Raw genomic sequence first — 7,286 nt, 5'->3', positions numbered from 1 at the left:
AGTATGCCCCAAAAGTCTTCAAAATCCTCTTAAGGATCATTCAAATTCAAAATCGTAGTGTGCTAAGAGCCCTTGGAAGGGAAAAAATGCACTATCGTGAGGATAAAACACTTCAAAAATTAGTCAAAAACCCTTATCGCAGGCTTAAAACCCAAGAATGCACAGTTGCCGTTAGATCTGGCCGATCAATGGCCCAGATCTAAGTGGAAAATCGCATATTGGCCAGCATAGATAACTTAAAGATGGGCGTAAGACCCCACCGATCAGCGATCGCCGATGATCGGATTGGCGGGTCGCGTCGGCAAAAATCTGCGCAGGCCCAAGGGAACTTGCAATGCCGATCATCGATCGCTATCGAGGATGACTATGAGCGCTAACCATAGACCTTTGGCTCAGGCAATTAGCGATTGCAATCAGATCGCATCGCTATATCGCATCGACATTATACCATGGGGCAGGGCCGTTATATGTATATGTGTGCGACCTGATTTGCGGACCTGACGATATTATAAACAATATTTCATAACATTTGAGATCCGCGGGTAAGCCAGTCCTAATGCATTTTTGGTATATTTCAATGTTTAAATGAAATACAAAGGGAAACAGGGCAACGCCGATTGCAATGAAACCCGGACCCTAAAGGGTCCGGGAAGTCAAATATATATAGTTTCAAGTCCGCTAAGGCCAATTTTTCATGTTTTCCAGTGTTTTTTCACGAATTTCCAAATACAAAGGAAAGCGAGGGAATCGGCTGGCTGCGATATGTGACAGCGACCCGAAGGGCAGAGGCGATAAAGAAATTAATCATTTTTTAGGACCGTTGAAGTCCGAAAAGGACAGAGAGGGGTGGGATTTCTCCATATTGCTGCATTTTCTGTTTAAAATAGAAACAGTAAGGCAATGTTGTTCTATATTTACAGAAAGCATGCATTGCTAACATTTGAAAGGGCACAACGCAAGAAAACATGCCCAACACATCCACAACAATAGAGATCATGGAGCAGACAGCGCGGCTAGCCCAAAACCGAAATATCATGGGCATCTACAGTGCAGCTCGCCCGAAACAGAAAGATCAGGGAGCATAGACAGTGCATCAATAGCCCAGATAGCACAGCAAGCTACCCAAAATATCTGAAGGGCAGTTACTCTATTGTCAGAAGAATAATCCTCCAAGCCCATGCTTGCCTATAGAGGGAATCAAATAGTTAAGGAACAGATCAGACAAGATTAAGACTCCGAGCCTCTCAGAGCTCAAGAGCATTGTAAACAGGCTATAAATAACTGAAAGTAGGATGTAATACAGGTTCAAACTTCTAGAGACTGTAGAGACTTTTCTACTCAGGCTTCTCATCTTCATTCATTAGTAATACAAGCTTCTTTTGCTGTTATATGTTCAATATTCCATTTTCTCTTCTGTTCTAAGCTTGCACTTGAACAATTTGTTCATGTTTTCTTTTGTGTCTAAGGCCAGATAACTGTCATCTTATCTCTACTTTGATAAATTAGATTTGAAAGCTTCTTTACTGCCTGTAGCTAGCCATTCATATGTGGTCATATATGCATCTGTTGGTACAGTCAGTATTCTCTTTTATTGCCCGTAGCTACCCATTCATTTATGTTTATGTATGCATTTTCCAGTATGGTCAGTGTTCTCCATCCATTCATTGATCTACAAACTATTGAGCATTAGTGGTCTAAAGCTTTGTAAGTTGAGGGTGTTCATGCATGTCATGAGTAAAAACATAGTTGAAATGGTTATCTGGATTGATCCAAACCATCATTTATTCCAATAGTTCAGAGAACAATATTGAAGATTATATGTTACCAGGCATCTCCGATCTGCAACCTAGGAGAGTTCCCTGGAGGGCTAACATAATTGGCGTTGTTGCCGGGGAGAGGAAACTAAAGCTCAGCTTCCTTGGGAAATGACATAGATACAGCTTTGACGATAGACAAAGTTTGGGCACTTTTTTGGTTGTAATCATCTATCTGGCGACTCTACTGGAGGCCGGACCTCTTGGCGACTCCACTTCATAGTTCTGGCTCAGTTTGCGAGGCATACTTGGAGAAATACTCAGAAGTCACAAACTGACCCAGTACCTGACCCCGAAATTATCATCAAAGAAAGAAAGTTATTGCAGAAAGGAGCATCAGGTTCAGATAAACCTAAACAATCTCCTATATTTCTTTAAGAAAGGCCTGTGATAGAACATATATATGTTGAGAGTATATCTTCTAATACTAGTAGTGAAGAAAAACTCTTAGAGATTCATAAAACTCCTTATTCTTTAGGTTTTCCTTTTGTTGTATTCCCAAAGGAAACCTCACCTCCTATCCGTCATATTCCTTTAGTCTTATCAGTCACTCCTCAGTCCTCTATCATTCAGAATGCCAATACTCTTTTGGCCACCACAGCTTTGGCAGGTCCACAAGCACCTACCAAAATGGAAAGAATAATAGCTGCTAGGTATAAACCTATAATACTACCCACTCCTTTGAACACCATGTGTCACACGGAATGAGTCGATCTTGCGGACAAGATAGACCTTCCTAGAATCTAACGATATCTAGTGACAAGCAAGCCAATAAAAAACTATCTTTCTCTAAACATGCAATTATAAACAAAGGCAAACAAGTGGTTTAGGCCTACCTTAGGTCCAATGCAAGTTTGTGGAAGCCTCGTTCTTTTGATCCAAATGAGCTCCCTTGTAGCAAATCTGCAAACACAAACAAGCAAACAAATTAAATAGCACCTGAAAAGCCAATATCATAAAGCATACTTATCATGATGATCAAGGAATTCATGAAACAAATGACATAAGACAATTTGTTGAGAAAAATGAATCTGATTGTATTAATTCAAATCAAAGAAGAACTTTACAACTTGTGCCTTGATGGTGTACAAGCTCCTCCCAGGGTTCAACAAGAAGTCTCCTCTACTTTGACAAGTTTCACTCTCTTCCCAATGAAGCCAAAAAAGTATGTGATCTCTCCTCTCAAGCTTAACTAGGAAGTCTCAATTCCACCAGCATTTACCCTAAAAAATGTTCAGCTTTAACCTCCCTAGCAACCAACCCAATGCCTTAATTTATAGTGCAATGGAGGGAAGTTACTAGGTCCTCCTTCAAAGGGATAAAGCCCTCCTTCAAAGGGATAGCTCCTCTCATCAAGGGATTAGCTCCTTCTCTTTTGGGATGCATGAACCACCTAAGAGCGAACAATCCACGTCAAAATTCCTTCTAGAATCATCTAGAATTAACCCAAAGTGAGTTTTTTAGAATAAACTTGCGCCTTTTTGACTTTCGCAGGGGTCCGCACCCACTCCTTTAGGGACAGAGCAGGCAGGTCCGTAGGTAATGTGAACAGCGGGTGCAGGACCGCAGGCAACAATGAGAGAAAGTGCGGAACCAGATTTTTGTTAATTTTCAATGTCTTTCTCTCATTTTCAAAGCTTGACTTGAAGATCTGAGGTCTGAGACTTGCTTAGGAGTACAATACAAGTGATGATAGACCCATACTGATTGCAAATAGTCATGGTGACGATATTTTTGTGTAACATATTGCCCCCTAAAGTGCGAAGTCTGTAGTAAATGAGGATTTCATTTATCATTTAGGAAGAGTGAAGTACTTTATCATTTCGAGGATCATCTCGTGGAGATCCCGGTTGGAACTTGTAAAAACATTCAATGCAAAATATATATATGAGATCATATCATCGCTAATGTAGGCATTCCCATACTCAGATCAAAACTGACTAGAAAACTAACTACTGCTCTGATACATGAATGATCTTGTAATATATCACAAGTATAGACACATGTAGACACAGTATGGACGTAGCCATCTGTTTATGAATAGTCCACAATATAATGGATACAAAATTCCTCGCAGCCTGGCTGGTAGAAACTAGATCCAAGGTCTTCATTTCTACTTCCCGAAACAATACGATTCTAACCATGCGAATGAATGTGTTGAAGTCAAACATGGTAGAAACCACTTGATTACCAGTCAATGATATAAACTGTTAACAAGTGTGAGAAAAACCACCAGTAATGGCAATGGCTCTCAAAGTACTCAGTACAATCCATGAGATGTGAATAGATGTGTTAATGTCGAACATGTCACAGAATCCTTTGATCGAAGGTCAATGATGCAACCTGTCGTCGAAGACGAGAAACCTGCCATTGAGGCATGCAGATCCCAAGGTACTGACGATTTCTAGATCATCTTTCTAGATAATGAGATGAAGTCGATAGAAAGCGATCCGTCGTAGGCAAGCCCACAACACGAAATCATAGATCAAGTTTAAGAAATTTAGTTGCAAGGATTGACTCAGGGATGGTCAAGATGGATGACATATATTTTGCAGATGAATGGCTTATTGGCACTGACCTCTTGAACACATAACGACACGGCAGATGGTTTGGTGACAATTGACCCAATGTTAATACCCATAAACCGGCTGAAGGCTTTCAATGTGGTTTGATCAACTGTTAGGCAAAGGATTTCCCAACCCAGGTGAATAAAAGTGTCGTGTTCAAGAGTGGTTACAAAGTATGACAAACAGGTTCATTTTTCTCTCTTTTTCCCCACCATTTCTGGCAAGTACCTCTTTATTTTTGACAAGTTTGAGGAGGATAACATTTGCTTGATTATAAGCTCATCCTTCGGATGAGTCCAACTTAGTTTAAATTCGAACCCTAAGAAGGAGTGGTCCGTTCCTGTTTGTAATTGAATAGGTCCTTTACTGTTAAATTTTAACGAGTCCAGTATAGGAGAAACTCGACGTTTTTCAATTTTAGAGAGTCTGAAAAAACTTAAGAAGACTCCAGGGTTGACATTTTTCGTAAATTTGTGTCTCCCAAGCCCGAAAAAGTATAAAATAATACTTGAGAGAACCGCTTGATCATTACGACCAAGGAGTAGTTTTTGTAATTAGTGCCTCTGATCCGAAAAAGTAAAAAAGCGATCATTGACACGTCGTTTTATAACCAATATCGAATTTGAAACAACAAAAATCCGGCAATCTTTTCATGTTTTTACGGTCAGAAAAAGAGCTGTAAGTGGACCGTCTTTTTAGTTCCGTTTTAACGAGTTTAAAAAGAAAAACTTGGCGATCTTTTCATGTTTTAGGAGTCAGAAAAGAGCTTAAAGGTGACTCTAATGTTTTTCGTCGAAAATGACATATTTCGCTTGAAAAATCTGTTATCCTGAATAAAAACTTCAAACATTACTCATACATGTTTAAAATGGATAAGAATGCTGCAAAAGTTACCTTTCTAAAGTGAAACATAAACAAATTTACAATTCATTTATTCAAAAAACTTATAAAAAGGGCTTTCGTCAATTCATTTTTACCGTTTGAGATTTGGGTGAGAAAATAGTGCTTTTGGTCAGAAACTTCTCGTGAAGATTGCGGAAAATCCATCCGTCGGAATCGAGCGTCATCTCCTCCAGGTAATCCACATCATCCTACTCTTCAATTTCATCCGTTTCAAATCGTTTTTTAGGGTTTTATTTCATTTTTTAGAGGGTTTTTAGGCTAGAAACCCGCGCGCGGGGGCCCACAGGCATAACACAGGCAGCCCGCGGACCCCAACTTTTTCTCAATGGGGAAAAAGTCATGGGTCCGCACCTGCCGTGAAGGCAAGATGCGGACCCACGCACTCTGTCTAAGAGAGAGGGTGCGGTCCCCGCAGCAAGGGTTTTTAACCCTAAATTTCTCAAAATTCACCGAAACAATTCAATTTTTTGCATTCCAATTCGCCTTTTTGTTGGATGTAGAGTATGCATCATGCTTGATTGGCGAGAACGGGAGCATGAGGATGTAGATCTTGCCGCGTTAAATCACCAACCTTCGACCGATGCATTGGAGGCATGCAGCTTGTACAAATTCTGGGCCATACCTGGCATGAGGGCCCAGGTGGACTTCTTGCAGTGGCTGGTAGACAGGTGGAGCATACAGGATCAGTGCTTCTTCATTGGTGGTCACCAGCTCGAAATGGAGCCGGCAGACATATACTTTTTGACTGGACTACCTAAGAGAGGCAAAGACTTGACTCTATTCGGGACTAGGCCAGGTGGCCAGTCTGTCGATAGCCTCCGGCTAGAGTTCTCTAAACCGTCTCGAATGAAGAGAACCCCCCAGAAAATCCAAGTGAGTCTAGCTGACGTCTGCTCCAGGTACAGTGGGATCTTCCCACCACTGTCACCTTAGGAAGAATCCTATAGAATATGGCCACTATGGTTACCAACGGAAACAAATATACCTGGGGGAACAGTCTACGATCCGATACACACGCAAGGGCAGAGTAACAAGCTCAATCCTCTTGAAGGCTACTTGACATAATCCAAGGTTTACTAACAAGTGACCCCAGGCTTCTCGTTAATGGTTAATCCGAGGTTTACCGTTTTTAATACGTGAATATCTGGCATCGTTCCCAATGAGGAAGGATTGATTCCCACATTGGTTCGGACACGATCTCGTGCTTCTCCTTTAAGAGGAGCTTTCGCAGAGCATAGATGCAACAATTGGATTTTTCTCCTACCGCAAGATACAACTACTTGTTTGTTTTACTGTCTTGGAGAGTTAATTACTCCCTACTCCAAGACACTAGCCTAAGCTATGTTGGTGTATTAGAGCCCTAGAAACAAAAAGATGATTAGATAGATTTTATTTTAAGCGTTTATTTTTATTGGTTTTTGTTTAAGTCAAGAGGTGCGGAGATGAAACTCGTGGTGTGAAGACTTGACTCAAAATCACTAAAAAATGCACTTAAGATGATTAAGCAATATTTTCCCTTCAATGAACTTCTAGCTAAGAAAGAGTTTGAGAATGAAAATGCTTGTAAACACAAATCTTTCTTAACCAACAAATTAAAAGAAGAGCTTTTTGTCTTTTCCAATGCACTCAAAACGAGACAACTAGTTATTTTCACAAAAATTTCCCTTTTCTTTCAAACACTCAAATACTACAAAAACAAACTTTTTCCGAAAGAGAATTTTTTTTATTTTTTATAGAACACTCAAAACTATGGAAATAACTAATCTTGAGATCTATAAACTATAAAAAACTATTTGAAGTCAAAGCTTACAAGATGTATTTTTCAAGGATGTTTTACTTAGCTATAAAAAAGCTAAGGACTAATTTGTCCAGAATCACAAATCAGTAAAAAAAAACCAATTTTTGTTTTCTTTTCTAAAAATGAAATCCAAACTTTTAACACAAGCCTTTTCGAAGTTTCGCAAAGAGAAAACACAAGGTGGGTTCCTCAACAAAGGTAGAT

The sequence above is a fragment of the Pinus tabuliformis genome, chromosome 2_2 (assembly GCF_031772625.1).
Source record: "Pinus tabuliformis cultivar Carrire ecotype Pingquan chromosome 2_2, CPIR1, whole genome shotgun sequence".
Taxonomy (NCBI): domain Eukaryota; kingdom Viridiplantae; phylum Streptophyta; class Pinopsida; order Pinales; family Pinaceae; genus Pinus; species Pinus tabuliformis.
This window is presented reverse-complemented; position numbering follows the sequence as displayed.